Source organism: Capra hircus, chromosome 8 (genome assembly GCF_001704415.2).
Source record: "Capra hircus breed San Clemente chromosome 8, ASM170441v1, whole genome shotgun sequence".
In the NCBI taxonomy this organism is placed as follows: domain Eukaryota; kingdom Metazoa; phylum Chordata; class Mammalia; order Artiodactyla; family Bovidae; genus Capra; species Capra hircus.
The window spans coordinates 81,642,516-81,657,227 of record NC_030815.1 but is presented as its reverse complement, the minus strand read 5'-3'; the positions used below and the strand labels follow the sequence as shown (position 1 = coordinate 81,657,227).

Genomic DNA, 14,712 nt, shown 5'->3' with positions numbered 1-14,712 from the left:
AAAGTGAGAAAAAGACCTAAACAGACATTTCTCCAAAGAAGACATACAGATGGCTAATAGACACATGAAAAGATGCTCACACAATGCTCATTATTATTGAAATACAAATCAAAACTACAATGAGATATCACCTCACACCAGTCAGAATAGCCATCATCAAAATGTCTACAAACAAATGCTGGGGAGGGTGTAGAGAAAAGGGAACCCTCTTGCACTGTTGGTGGGAATGTAAATTGATACAGCTACTGTGGAAGATAGTGTATGCTGTGCTTAGTTGCTCAGTCATGTCTGACTTTGTGACGCCATGGACGGTAGCCCACCAGGCTCCTCTCCAGGGATTCTCCAGGCAAGAATAGTGGAGTGGGTTGCCATGCCCTCCTCCACGGGATTGTCCCAACTCAGGGATCAAACCCAGGTCTACTGTATTGTAGCCATATCCTTTACCTGTCTAGGTCACGAGAGAAGCCCAGGAATATTAGAGTGGGTAGCCTATCCCTTCTCGTGGGAACTTCCTGACTTAGGAATTGAACTGGTGTCACCTGCATTGCAGGTGGCTTCTTTGCCAGCTGAGCTACCAGGGAAGCCCAGAAGACAGTATGGAGACTCCTTAAAAAATTAGGAATAAAACCACCATATGACCCAGCAATCCTGCTACTCGGCATATACCCTGAGGAAATCAAAATTGAAGAAGACACATGTATCCCACTGTTCATCACAGCTCTAGTTGCAATAACTAAGACATGGAAGCAACCTAGATATCCATTGACTGATGAATGGATAAAGAAGCTATGGTACATATATACAGTGGAATATTACTCAATCGTATAAAGGAATGCATTTGAGTCAGTTCTAATGAGGTGGATGAACCTAGAGCCTATAATACAGAGTCAAGCATGTCCAAAAAAGAAAAACAAATATTATATACTGTCTGACACATATATATGGAATCTAGAAAGATGGTACTGATGAAATTATTTTCAGGGCAGCAGTGGAGACACAGACAGAGAACAGACCTATGGATATGGGGGAGGAGGGTTGGGGAGGAAGAGGAGGGTGGGATGTGTAGAGAGAGTAACATGGAAACTTACATTACCATATGTAAAATAGATAGCTAATGAGAATTTGCTGTATGACTCAGGAAACTCAAACTGGGGCTCGGTAACAACCTGGAGGAAGTGGGATGGGGTGGGAGGTGGGAGGGAGGTTCAAGTGGGAGGGGACCTATGTATATCTATGGCTCATTCATGTTGATGTTTGGCAGAAACCAACACAGTTCTGTAAAGCAATTATCCGTCAATTAAAAAAAAAAAGATTCACCCCTGGTATTTGGGAAGATCCCAGCCTTCCCCAAGATTCAATAGCTATGAGATTTCCGGACAAAACTGATTCTCTTAGCAAAGAAGCAGTAGAGGGGTTAGGGCTATTGGATGGGCAACCAGCAGTGTTTATGGAATTATTCTGAGGGAGGGGGCTTTGGTGGAAGGGCATGACTGGAATGCAGGATGTGCTCCAGGTCCTACCTCAGCTTTGACTGGAGTCACTGCTGGTCTATTCTTTTATTATTTTTTAATTGTGGTAAAATATACAAACCATAAAATTTATCATTTTAGCCATTTTTTAAAAGTGTACAATTCGGCAGCCCTGAATTACATTCACATTGTTGGGCAGCCATCACCACCATTCATCTCTAGAATATTTTCACCTTCCCATCTGAAACTGTTTACCCATTAAACAGTAAATCCCTGCCTTCTCCATTTCTCTCAGCCCTTGACAACCACCATTCTGCTTTCTGTCTCTAAGAGTTTGACTACTGTGTAAGTGTCTCCTATTAGTGGAATCATATAGTATTTGTCCTTTTGTGTCTGGCTTATTCCTCTTAACATAATGTTAACACGATGTGGATTGAGGGTTCATCCATATATGCATCAGAAACTCCTTCCTTTTTATGATTGAATGATATTTCACTGTATATATTTATATATTTAGTTGACCCATCCATCTTTTGGTGAATATTTGGGTGGTTTATACCTTTTGGCTATTGTGTATGCTGCTATGAGTATGAGGAAAAAATTATCTGTTTGAGTCTTTACTTTCTATTATTTTGGGTATGTATATAGAAGGGGATCAGATGGTAATTCAGTGTTTAATTTTTTAAAAGGAACCACCATACCATTTTTACACAGCGATACTATTTTGCATTTCTACTAGCAGTTGAGGTTCCAGTTTCTCCACATTCTCACCAGCACTTGCTATTTTTTTTTTTATGATAGCCAGCCTAAGGGGTGTAAAGTAATATCTCATGGTAGTTTTGATTTGCCTTTACCTAATGATTAGTGTTGACCTTTAAAAAATTATTTTTTCAATTTTATTCAAGTATAGTTGATTTGCAGGGTTGTGCTAATTTCTGCTATACAGCAACATGATTCAGTTATACATGCATACACACGTACACATACATGTGTATTTATTCTTTTTCATATTCTATTCCATTATGGTTTATCACCGTATACTGAATATAGTTACCTGCCCTATATGGTAGGATCTTGTTGTTTATACATTCTGTATGTAACAGTTTGTATCTGCTAATCGTTAACTCCTAATACACCCCTCCTCCACCTCCTTTCCACCTAAGCTCTAGAATGTCTCTGGATGAAATTGCCATATGAGATGTGAAAGTGTCACTCAGTAGCAATGCTAATTGAGGGCCAGAATATCACAGGTTAGATTATAGATTGTGTATTTTTTCACCCTGAAGCTTAGTAACTTAGGAGAGGAAAATAATGTCACATAATGTTAAACAAGAGGCTGAAGTTGCTCACGTCACTAGTGGTCACTGGTCCTAGCATTGTGGTAGACAGCATCCTGTGCATCCCTGCCTGTGGCTCTTTGACGTTGGGGCTGCATAAATACTCAGGTGTTAATACACAACTTTAGGAGCCTACTTTGCTTTCTGAAAGATAATTTGAGAAGCACTGTTTTAGGGCAGTCCCTTGCCAGGTTCTTAACACTTCTTGATTACTAAATTAAGGGAAATGTTTTTATTTGTAATGAATTAGGGCACTTTGCTCCAGTCTATCTCCCACTTGTTTCTTCATTTTTTGTTCCCTTTCTTCCAACAGTGCTTAAGTGTTTTGATGCTTCTATTTCCTTTTTCCAATCTAATGAATTATGCTTGGTGAATTCTTCATATCTTGTGTAAACATTTCTATGAAATTTTTGGTTATATCCTTTTTTCCAAAGAAAGATAGCACTAAGTCGTGTCCAACTCTTGCGATCCTATGAACTATGTAGGCTGCTAGTTTCCTATGTCCATGGGATTCACCAGGCAAGAATACTGAAGTGGATTGCCATTTCCTTCTCCAGAGGAACTTCCCGACCCAGGAATTAAACCCAGGTCTCCCGCATTGCAGGCAGATGCTTTACTGACTGAGCTACATGGGAAGCTTTTCTAAAGGAGCCAACCCAAATGGGGAACTTTCAGCTCTAGAGTATTACCTCTCTCACCTGCTGTACTTTGAGTCTGAGCCCTGTCAATTTGGCAGCCTTCAGTGTGAACCTTTATAGACAGTGGTTGGGCTACAGAGTATCTTTGTGCCATGGTGATGTGAGTTCATAAAAAAGTGCTTTAGCAAGCAACAAAGTAACTTTTGACCAGTTTATAAATGAGAGGGAAAGGAAAAATGCCCTTGATCCAAACCTGAGACATTTGGACTATCTCTCTTTTCAGTATCTCAGATGTTTGAAGGACCCCAAGGTTGGTTTCCCTTGCCACTTTGTTCCTTCCGCTCCCACCTCCTGCTTTCTGCTGATGAGCAGGAAGCAGGGTCATGAACAAGCACATGGGAGTCTTTCACAGGTTAGTCACTTCTGTTCAGATGTCCAGGTCTCTCTGCTCATAGGACTGTTACTTTAGTTCAATCTACATGAGAATTTCTGAAGCTGATTTTATTTTCTTTGGGAAACATAAACTGAGACTAACAGTTACTGTTAATTTTAGTCTCTGTATTTGGAGAAGGTGAAAACATGATTTGATTCTGTATGTTTAAGAAATGAAAAGGGAGATTTCCTTCTAACTTTCTATGCCCTTTGCTTTTGCTATATTAGTATGTATTGGGGGGGTTGTGTGTATGGAAAATGCTTGATAAAATCCTGAGTTTTGAGGAAATGTCACTGAACATCCACTTTCTTTTATGCTCTTAAATAAAATATGCTAAACAATATTTCATTAGTTGTTTGTATGAAATTAATATAGGCAGAGATATCCATGTGAGGGCATATATACTCAGCAGGATTGTAAGAAAGCCAAGGATTTATATTGGGGGCAATATCAAGGATTTGATATCAATCAAAAGTGTAGTTTTCAGTTCTCTAATTAGTGTGTATATTCGGTTCAGTTCGGTTGCTCAGTCTTGTCCGACTCTGCCATCCCATGGACTGCAGCACCCCAGGCTTCCCTGTCCATCAGCAACTCACAGAGCTTGCTCAAACTCACGTTCGTTGAGTTGGTGTTACCATCCAACCATCTGATCCTTTGTCATCCCCTTCTCCTCCCCCTTCAGTCATTCCCAGCATCAGGCTCTTTTCCAATGAGTCAGTTATTTGCATCAGGTGGCCCAAGTATTGGAGTTTCAACATCAGCATCAGTCCTTCCAGTGAATATTCAGGACTGATATCCTTTAAGATGGACTGGTTGGATCTCCTTGCAGTCCAAGGGACTCTCAAGAGTCTTCTCCAACACCACAGCATCAATTCAAAAGCATCAATTCTTTGGTGCTCAGCTTTCTTTATAGTCCAACTCTCACACCCATACATGACTATTGGAAAAACCATAGCTTTGACTAGACGGACCTTTGTTGGCAAAGTAACGTCTCTGCTTTTTAATATGCCATGTAGGTTGGTCATAGATTTTCTTCCAAGGAGCAAGTGTCTTTTAATTTCATGGCTGCAGTCACCATCTGCAGTGATTTTGGAGCCCCCAAAATAAAGAAAGGAGCAGTGACCCAACAAGAGACTGACCCAGACTTGCCCATGAGTGTCCAGGAGTCTCCAGCAGAGGCATGGGTTGGTGGTGGTTTGCTGCAGTGTTGGGGGCACTGAGTGCATCAGTGTGTGAAGCCTTTTGAAGGAGGTCCCCATTGTCTTCATTACCTCCACCATAGTTTGGCCTCAGATCAAACGACAGGGAGGGAACACACTCCCGCCCATCAACTGAAATTGGATTAAAGATTTACTGAGAATACAAGAATCTCTTAGAAGAAATGGAGTAGCCATCAAAGTCAACAAGAGTCTGAAATGCAGTACTTGGATGCAGTCTCAAAAATGACAGAGTGATCTCTGTTTGTTTCCAAGGCAAACCATTCAGTATCACAGTATTCCAAATCTATGCCCCAACCGGTAATGCTGAAGATGCTGAATGGTTCTCTGAAGACCTACAAGACTTTCTAGAACTAACAACCAAAAAAGATGTCCTTTTCATTATAAGGGACTGGAATATAAAAGTAGGAAATCAAGAGATAGCTGAAGTAACAGGCAAATTTGTCCTTGGAGTACAAAACGAAGCAGATCAAAAGCTAATAGAGTTTTGCCAAAAGAACACACTGGTCATAGCACACACCCTCTTCCAATAACACTAGAAGACTCTGCACATGGAGGTCACCAGATGGTCAATACTGAAATCAGATTGATTATGTTCTTTGCAGCCAAAGATGGAGAAGCTCTATACAGTCAGCAAAAACCAGACCAGGAGCTGACTGTGGCTCAGATCATGAACTCCTTAGTGCAAAATTCAGACTTAAATTGAAGAAAGTAGGGAATACCACTAGACCATTCAGGTATGACCTAAATCAAATCCCTTTCAGCTATACAGTGGAAGTGACAAATAGATTCAAGGGATTAGATCTGATAGGGTGCCTGAAAAACTGTGGACGTAGGTTTGTGACATTGTACTGGAGGCAGTGATCAAGACCACCCCCCTCAAAAAGAAATGCAAAAAGGCAAAATGATTGTCTGAGGAGGCCTTACAAATAGCTGAGAAGAGAAGGTAAAGGCAAAGGAGAAAAGGAAAGATATACCCATTTGAATGCAGAGTTCCAGAAAATAGCAAGGAGAGATAAGAAAGCCTTCTTCAGTGATCAGTGCAAAGAAATAGAGGAAAACAATAGAAAGGGGAAGACTAGAGATAGATCTCTTTAAGAAAATCAGAGATACCAACGGAATTTTTCATAAAAAGATGGGTAGAATAAAGGGCAGAAATGGTATGGACCTAACCGAATCAGAAGATATTAAGAGGTGGCAAGAATACACAGAAGAACTATACAAAAAAGATCTTCATGACCCAGATAATCACCATGGTGTGATCACTCATCTTGGAATGGAAAATCAAGTGGGCCTTAGGAAACATAACTACAAAGATAGTGGAGGTGATGGAATTCCAGTTGAGCTGTTTCAAATCCTAAAAGATGATGCTATTAAAGTGCTACACTCAGTATGTCAGCAAATTTGGAAAATTCAGCAGTGGCCACAGGACTGGAAAAGGTCAGTTTTCATTCCAGTCCCAAAGAAAGACAATGCCAAAGAACGTTCAAACTACCACACAATTGCACTCATCTTACACGCTAGTAAAGTAACGCTCAAAATTCTCCAAGCCAGGCTTCAACAGTACATGAACAGTACTTCCAGATATTCAAGCTGAATTTAGAAAAGGCAGAGGAACCAGAGATCAAATTGCCAGCATCCACTGGATCATAGGAAAAGCAAGAGAATACCAGAAAAACATCTACTTCTGCTTTACTGACTATGCCAAAGCCTTTGACTGTGTGGATCACAACAATCTGGAAAATTCTACAAGAGATGGGATCACCAGACCACTTGACCTGCCTCCTGAGAAATCTGTATGTAAGTCAAGAAACAACAGAACTGAACATGGAACATCAGAATGGTTCCAAATCGGGAAAGGACTACATCAAGGCTGTATATTGTCACCCTGCTTATTTACTTTATATGCAGAGTACATCATGAGAAACGTTGGGCTAGATGAAGCACAAGCTGGAATCAAGATTGCCAGGAGAAATATCAGTAACCTCAGATATGCAGATGATACCACCCTTATGGCAGAAAGTGAAGAAGAACTAAAGAACCTCTTGATGAAAGTGAAAGTGGAGAGTGAAAAAGTTGGCTTAAAGCTCAACATTCAGAAAACTAAGATCATGGCATCCTGTTCCATCACTTCATGGCAAATAGATGGAGAGACAATGAAATCAGTCAGAGACTTTATTTTTGGGGGCTCCAAAATCACTGCAGATGGTGACTGCAGCTATGAAATTAACAAGATGCTTGTTCCTTGGAAGAAAATCTGTGACCAACCTACATAGCATGTTAAAAAGCAGAGACATTCCTTTTTTTATCAAAGGTCTGTCTAGTCAAAGCTATGGTTTTTCCAATAGTCATGTATGGGTATGAGAGTTAGACTATAAAGAAAGCTGAGCACCGAAGAATTGATGCTTTTGAACTGTGGTGTTGGAGAAGACTCTTGAGAGTCCCTTGGACTGCAAGGATATGAAGCCAGTCAATCCTAAAGAAAATCAATCCTGAATATTCGTTTTAAAGGACTGATGTTGAAGCTGACACTCTAATACTTTGACCACCTGATGCGAAGAACTGACTCATTTGAAAAGACCCTGATACTGGCAACGATTGAAGGCAGGGGTAGGGGACAACAGAGGATGAGATGGTTGGATGGCATCACTGACTCAATGACCTGAGTTTGAGCAAGCTCCCTGAGTTGGTGATGGACAGGGAAGCCTGGTGTGCTGCAAGTCCATGGGGTCTCAAAGAGTCCGAGATGAGTGAGTGACTGAACTGAACTGAGAATGGCCTCGCCCATCAGAACAAGACCCAGTTCCCCCCTCTTCCATCAGAAAGCTTCCATAAGTCTCCTATCCTTATTCATCAGAAGGCAGACAGAATGAAAACCACAGTCACAGAAAATTAACCAAACTGATCACATGGACCATAGCCTTGTCTAACTCAGTGAAACTGTGAGCCATGCCGTGTAGGGCAACCCAAGAGGAACGGGTCATGGTGGAGAGTTCTGACAAAACATGTCCACTGGAGAAGGGAATGGCAAACCACTTCAGTGTTTTTGCCTTGAGAACCCCATGAACAGTGTGTAGATTAACTGGGATTTTAAAAAAAAAAAGTGTATTTGTGAAAAAATTTGAAATGTCCATGAATCTGAAGAACCATCCCTATTTTACAAGGCATTTCTTTCTTTTTGAGATGCATTAACCCTGCATAATATATGAACACAGATCACCTCATGCTCTCCCCAGTTATCCTCCTCTGTGTGGTAGATTAGATGTCTTTTCCTTCTTGTGGCAGTAGCCCTTACAGGGGAAAGCAGTAGCCATATAATGTAGCTAAGGGACTGGAGATGGAGGGAGAAGCCTTGGATTTTCTCTTCTTCAGAGCCAAGACTGGGAAGACGGAGACATTATATGAGGACAGGAATGAGGAAGACAAAGCAAGCACTGGAAATATATCCCTGGCCAATTCTGGTGGTTTTTAAGTTTTCTAGAGAACTTAGCTGAAAATAGAAAATGCAGACTATTCAACAATTTAAAACCTTTTATTGTGCTCATTAGGTTAAGTTATGTCTTGATGGCTGCAGTCCATGAGGTCGCTAAGAGTCGGACACAACTGAGCGACTTCACACTTTCACTTTTCACTTTCATGTATTGGAGAAGGAAATGGCAACCCACTCCAGTATTCCTGCCTGGAGAATCCCAGGGGCAGGGGAGCCTGGTGGGCTGCCGTCTGTGGGGCCGCACAGAGTTGGACACGACTGAAGTGACTTAGCAGCAGCAGCAGCAGCAGCATTTATGAGTTGTACATTTTCTTTTTTTCCTTACCTTTGGGGCTATGTCTGTACGGTAAATATGTAGCTGGAAGTTAAAAAATTTTTTTTCCTGTTATTGTGGAAGGTAATACATACAGAAAAGTGCATAAGCATAATTTATACTTTAATAAATTAGTAAAACATTAATACCTATGTTACTTTCGTCTAAGTCAATAGGTAGACTATTGCCAGCATCCCAGAAACCATTCACATGTATCCTCTCAAAAGGACTACTTTCTTTCCGCTAAAGGTAGCAGATTTCGTGGCTTTTTTAGGGTAATCACTGCAGTTTAGTTTTACCTGTTTTTGAACGTTATATAAATGAATCATATCTTATGGATAGCTTATTTTTCTCAACCTAATGATTGTCAGATCATCTCTGTCCTATAGTGTGTGTGTGTGTGTGTATGTGTGAAGTCGCTCAGTCGTGTCTGACCCCGTGGACTGTAGCTCACCAGGCTCCTCTGTCCATGGGATTCTCCAGGCAAGAATACTGGAGTGGGTTGCCATTTCCTTCTCCAGGGGATCTTCCCAACCCAGGGATCAAACCCAGGTCTCCTGCGTTGCAGGCAGATAGTAGTAGTTTCTGTATTTTCATTGCTCCATAGTATTCTCTTGTATGAATATTTTGTTTATTCTACTCTTGATGGGCATATGGGTTGTTTACTTCCTGAGCATTCTGGTAGTGTACATAAATGCTTAAGTTCATAGGGTGCTGTGAGGGAAGATGTGTACTTTATAGATTGTTGTCTGATTATTCCATAGTTATACTCTGAGGTTTGTGGAAGTTTCCTGCTATGAGTCTCTGAAATTGCATTGGTCAAAAATGGAAAAAATAAAGGTTAGACTGTGTGGTTGAGGTATTGCTGGGGACGCTGAGCTTGAGGATAGTCTCTCTAGAGTTTTCTTTGAAAGAACATTTAGAAATGTTTTTCATTGATGCTGATTAAACTCATACAGGTAACAGGCAAATCTATGCTATTCATTCTGATTTGGTAACTAAATGAACCAAAGTACCATTTGAAAGGAGAAAAGGAAAGAAAGAGAAGCAGGAGAAAGTGGAGGGGGGAGAAGAGAAGGAGGAAGATAAAGGGAAAAAGAAAAAGAGGGACCAGAGGTGCGAGAGGGTACTGTCATGATCACAATCGACATTAGAGCCTGAATCCCTCTTGTGAGTATCAGAAGTAGAAGACAGACTCTTACGGTTTAGGGGTCAATCTAGACAAATTAATTCAAATGATAATATAGAGTAAAGACTAGTTAATGAATCTTTCTTAAAAAAAAATTCCTGCTGTGACTGCAGTTGATTATTTTTCCTTGTAGTTATGTTAATTTCTGTGTTATGTTTTAAACTTTATATTTTGTTTTACATTTCCATGTTATTAGGTGCATGCAGATTTAGAACTCTCACATATTCCTGGTTAATTAAGCATTTTGTCATTATGAAGTGATCCTTTTTACCTCTAGTAAGCTTTTGGCCCCCAAAGTGTGTTTAAATAGAAACTTTGATTATTTTGGTTATGTTAGCTTGGTATTTTCCCCTATTCTTCTTTTAACCTCTCTATAATCCCAGTATCCTTATGTGTTAGATATGTCTTTTATAATAACATATAGCTTTTTAAAAATTTTCAAACCAATAATCTTTGGCTTTTGCTTGTAGAATTAAATCCATTTGTGTATTATGTAATTACTGATATATTTGAGATTAAAGTCAACCGTTCTTATTATGTGTTTTTTAATTTATTTTGCCTATTTTGTATTCCTTTTCTGTCCAGTCTTGCCCTCTTAGGAATTAAGTGTTTTTTACTATAAATTTTTCTCCTCTGATAACTTGGAAATTATATACTACCTTTTATTCTTTCATTAGTGGCTAGCATAGAAATTATGATATGCAGTTTTGAATTATTAAAGTCAAATGTTAACACTTTTTTCCTCATTTTCCTGGATAATGCAAGGAATTTAGAACTGTATAAGTCTGTCCTTCTCCTAGAGTACATGCTATTGTTTTGTATATTTTAAAATTTAAATTTAAATTATATTTAAATTAATATATATATAAAGCTCTAATGATACTATTCTTATTTTATACTATAAGTACTAATTTAAAATTTTCCATGATATACCATTTTTTATGGTTTCCATTTCTTCTAACATCTCTAGACTTCCACCTGGGGTCATTTCCATCTGCCTGAAGAGCATCGTTTAGAGCAGATTTACTGGTGAGAAATTCTTTCAATGTGTCTGAAAGTCTTTCTTTTACCTTTTTATTCCTGAAGAATATTTTCGCTGGATGTAGTATTCTCAGTTGGTCCTTTCTTCCTTTCATTGCATTGAATATATGTTTTCTAGTTTTCTCTTACAGTGTTTCTATGTATCTTATCCATTCTATAATTTCCCATTGTTTTTACTTTCCATGTTGGAATTCTGGATAGTTTCTTCTAATATATCTTCCAAGTCCATCAAATCCCTTTGCAGCTGGGTCAAATTAACTGTCAGACCCATTTGTTGAATTCTTCATTTCAGGTTGTTTTTTTTTTTTTTTTTTAGTTCTAGAATTCCTACTGTATTGTTTTTTCATCTACAGGGTCATTTTTTATAATTTTTAGTTTCTTGATGAAATTTTTACTTTTATCTTCACAAGGGACCCTCTTAGTTACTTTATATTTTTTTTAATTTATTTATTACTGGATAATTGTTTTACAGAATTTTGTTGCTTTCTGTCAAACCTTAACATGAGTCAGCCATAGATATACATATATCCCTTCCCTTTGGAACCTCCCTCCCATCTCCCTCCCCATCCCATCCCTCTAGGTTGATACAGAGCCCCTGTTTGAGTTTCCTGAGACATACAGCCAATTCCCATTGGCTATTTCACATATGGTAATGTAAGTTTCCATGTTACTCTCTCCATACATCTCACCCTCTCCTCCACTCTCCCTATGTCCATAAGTCTATTCTCTGTGTCTGTTTCTCCATTTTTGTCTGGTTTTTGAACTATCTTGAGTCCCTCTCTGTTTCAGTTTGTGTTTGTATGTGTTCATTGTTTTGGGGCTTTTGTTTATGTTTTTTTCCTTCCTGTGTGTTTGTCTTTAATTATGCAATTTTTGTTGGATTTGAAAAATTAACTTTAGAAATAATTAGAAAACTATGATGATATTACTTTTTTTCAGAGAGGGAGTTGTTTACATCTTCCAGGTGCCTAGCAGCACTAGTAACCTGGGACCACTTTAATTAAGTTTCGGTTTCATAGCTAGGCTATAGCCTGTATGTTGATAAGTTCACTTCTGGGCTACCCATGGTCTCAGGGTGCATCTCTGTGGGTGCAGTCCTCATTGTGAGGTGGTTTACCAGGCCCTCACTTTGACAGGCCTGGCCTGCTACTTTTACTCTCTAGTAAAGTTGTCAAAAGAGCTGTTTTGCCATTTAACCACCTCTGCTAGATCGGAAAAGTCTCCTTTGGCCTGTGCAACCTCATGTGCCAAGATCTTTCTCTGAAAATTCCACACTCTCTTGCTGTTACTTTGATGATTTTTGAATTATGTTTTTATGTTTCACATAGCCTTATAGAATAACTTTCAGCAGGAAGGTTGGTCTTAACTCTGTAGTCTGAAATAGAACTGAAATTGGGTACAATTTTAACTAAGTATGTTTACATTACTTTTGTCTGCCTCACCTATCTTGGTTAATCAAGAGAACGTGTTATAGATTTTACCTCCAGCCAGCCTTATAAAACATATTTGGAAGATATTGGAGAACTGTGAATGTACTCACAACTCAGGGGTCTAAGATCTTGGGGTGAAGGCAAGTCCTAAGTTCTGAGCGGACATTTTACTGCAGTTTTTCAGCCTCAGGGCATTGCCATTCCTTGAGAAGCTAGAACCTAGAAGAGGGCCTCGGCTACTAAAAGTGAGGAAAGTTAGCGGTACTTTTGTCAGTTTCACAGGGCTGTGGAGACATACATTGGAGTTTCAAGGAAAATTTTGTTAATCTGACTACCTAAAAATATAAAGCTTCTAAACATCAAGAAATATAAACACAGGAGAATGGATAAAACTAGAAATATCAGTATTGATCATCCTCTGATGGACCTAAAATGTCATCAGTGGATTCTAAAGCCATTAGGGAAAAAGTGGTGGTGAGCTTTATGATGGATGGATTTGGCTGAGAATACCTGAAATCACTCATCAGTTACAACATTATGATATGTGAGACTACCAAATATTATGTATACCTTCTCAATTCATTCAAAGTACACAAATCCACAAGTGAAACATTCTTGCGAAGGAACTGACTCTGAATCCAATGAACCCTCTAGATCTAGCTATCAGTTTATAAGCAATAAAGAAGAGAACAAAACTCATCACACAATACCACAGGAATGCTAAATGTACAAGTATGAGAAGTTCTCTAGGTCATACGTGTTGGTTTCTCCAGGGGTTAAATGAAAAGGTTGAAACAAATAAAAGTGGGGTACTTGTTACAGGTTAGAGATTTACATTGTTTTGTTACAGCTTAAAGGAAAGATATCAGTATTGACTGCATGCAATCTGTTGATGTTGTTTGGATTGTAATATAAACAATCCAAATATAAAGGGAAGTTTTTAAGAAATCTGAACATAGAGGGGCTGTTTGATATTATTGGTGGCTTTATTGGATACGAAAGAAATGCAATTAAGTTTCTTTTTTTTTTAAGTCTTTCAAAGAAAGATATAAATAAAGGTATTTTGAGTAAAGTGATATGGTATCTGTGCTTTGCTTTAAAAATGGAAAATCTCAATAATTGTTTGAACTGCTTAAAGGGTACATAGAGTACATTTGGCTGTTTTCTCTACTGTTTTTTTTTTTTTTTTTTTGTATACTAAAACATACTCATTGAACAGTTACCAAAAAATAGAGAAGAGTAAACATCATAAACAGAATTTCACTTGTGCCCCATAATTTGTGTTTTAAGTGAGATCATTATAAATTACTCTCCTTATTGGATGAAAGTATATGGTTTATGTCAGATAAAAAGTACATAAACTTGTTTTATCTGTATGGTATATTTCCTAGTTGTTAGTTGTATCTGTTAGAACCATGTAACTCTTCCAGTTCTGAGGTGGCAAACCTCAGTCTCATTAAAACTACGCAGGAGGGAAGGGAAGTTCTTCAGAGCAAAAGTGAGGTGCATGCGCAGTTGTCCCTCTATATCTGCGAGGCGTTTATTCCAGGACCTTCACAGATGCCAAAATCCACAAATGCTCAATTCCCTGGTATAAAGTGGCATAATACTTGCATATAACCTATACACATTCTTCCATATACTTTAAATCATTTCTAGATTACTTACAATACAATGTAAATGCTATACAAATAGTCGTAAATATAAGATAAAAGTTATGTATATAGTAGTGGGTGCATGGTAAATTCAAGTTTTGTTTTTTGGAAACTTCTGGAATTAAAATTTTTTTCTATCCATATAGATGCAGAATCTGCAGATAAGGAGGGCTGACTATACATTAAAAGAACAAGATAGGGTGTTGAGGGGGCAAAAACAACAGATATATACACTGTCTCATGTTGGTTACTCAGGACATTCAAATCTATTGCTTTCCATACACAGAATTTTTAAAACACTTTCCACTAACATAATTTAGCTCTCTCTTCCTTCCAAAAAGGGAGATAATTCAAAGTAATGCCTGGTTAGTGCATTTAACTTCAAGTCCAGGAGTTCTGGATAATGTCAGTTCCTTTTCCCATCGTTGTTATTTTCCATAAATTATAGATTTTTAGCAAATCTGTCCACTAATAATATACTTTCTATATGCAGTAGTAGA

General features: G+C 38.5%; 1 protein-coding gene across 2 annotated transcripts in view; it reads left to right on the top strand.

Moving 5' to 3' along the window:
• Window positions 1-14,712, top strand: part of FANCC (Fanconi anemia complementation group C) — a 325,125-nt gene that overhangs the window by 89,100 nt on the left and 221,313 nt on the right. Inside the window, exon 2 of one of the 2 annotated variants that reach the window (XM_005684140.3) lies at window positions 11,057-11,115. The exons of the other annotated variant lie outside the window; for it this stretch is intronic. The gene's annotated coding sequence lies outside the window, so the exon portion shown is untranslated. The remainder of the gene's footprint in view (window positions 1-11,056; window positions 11,116-14,712) is intronic. 2 annotated transcript variants of the gene reach the window in all.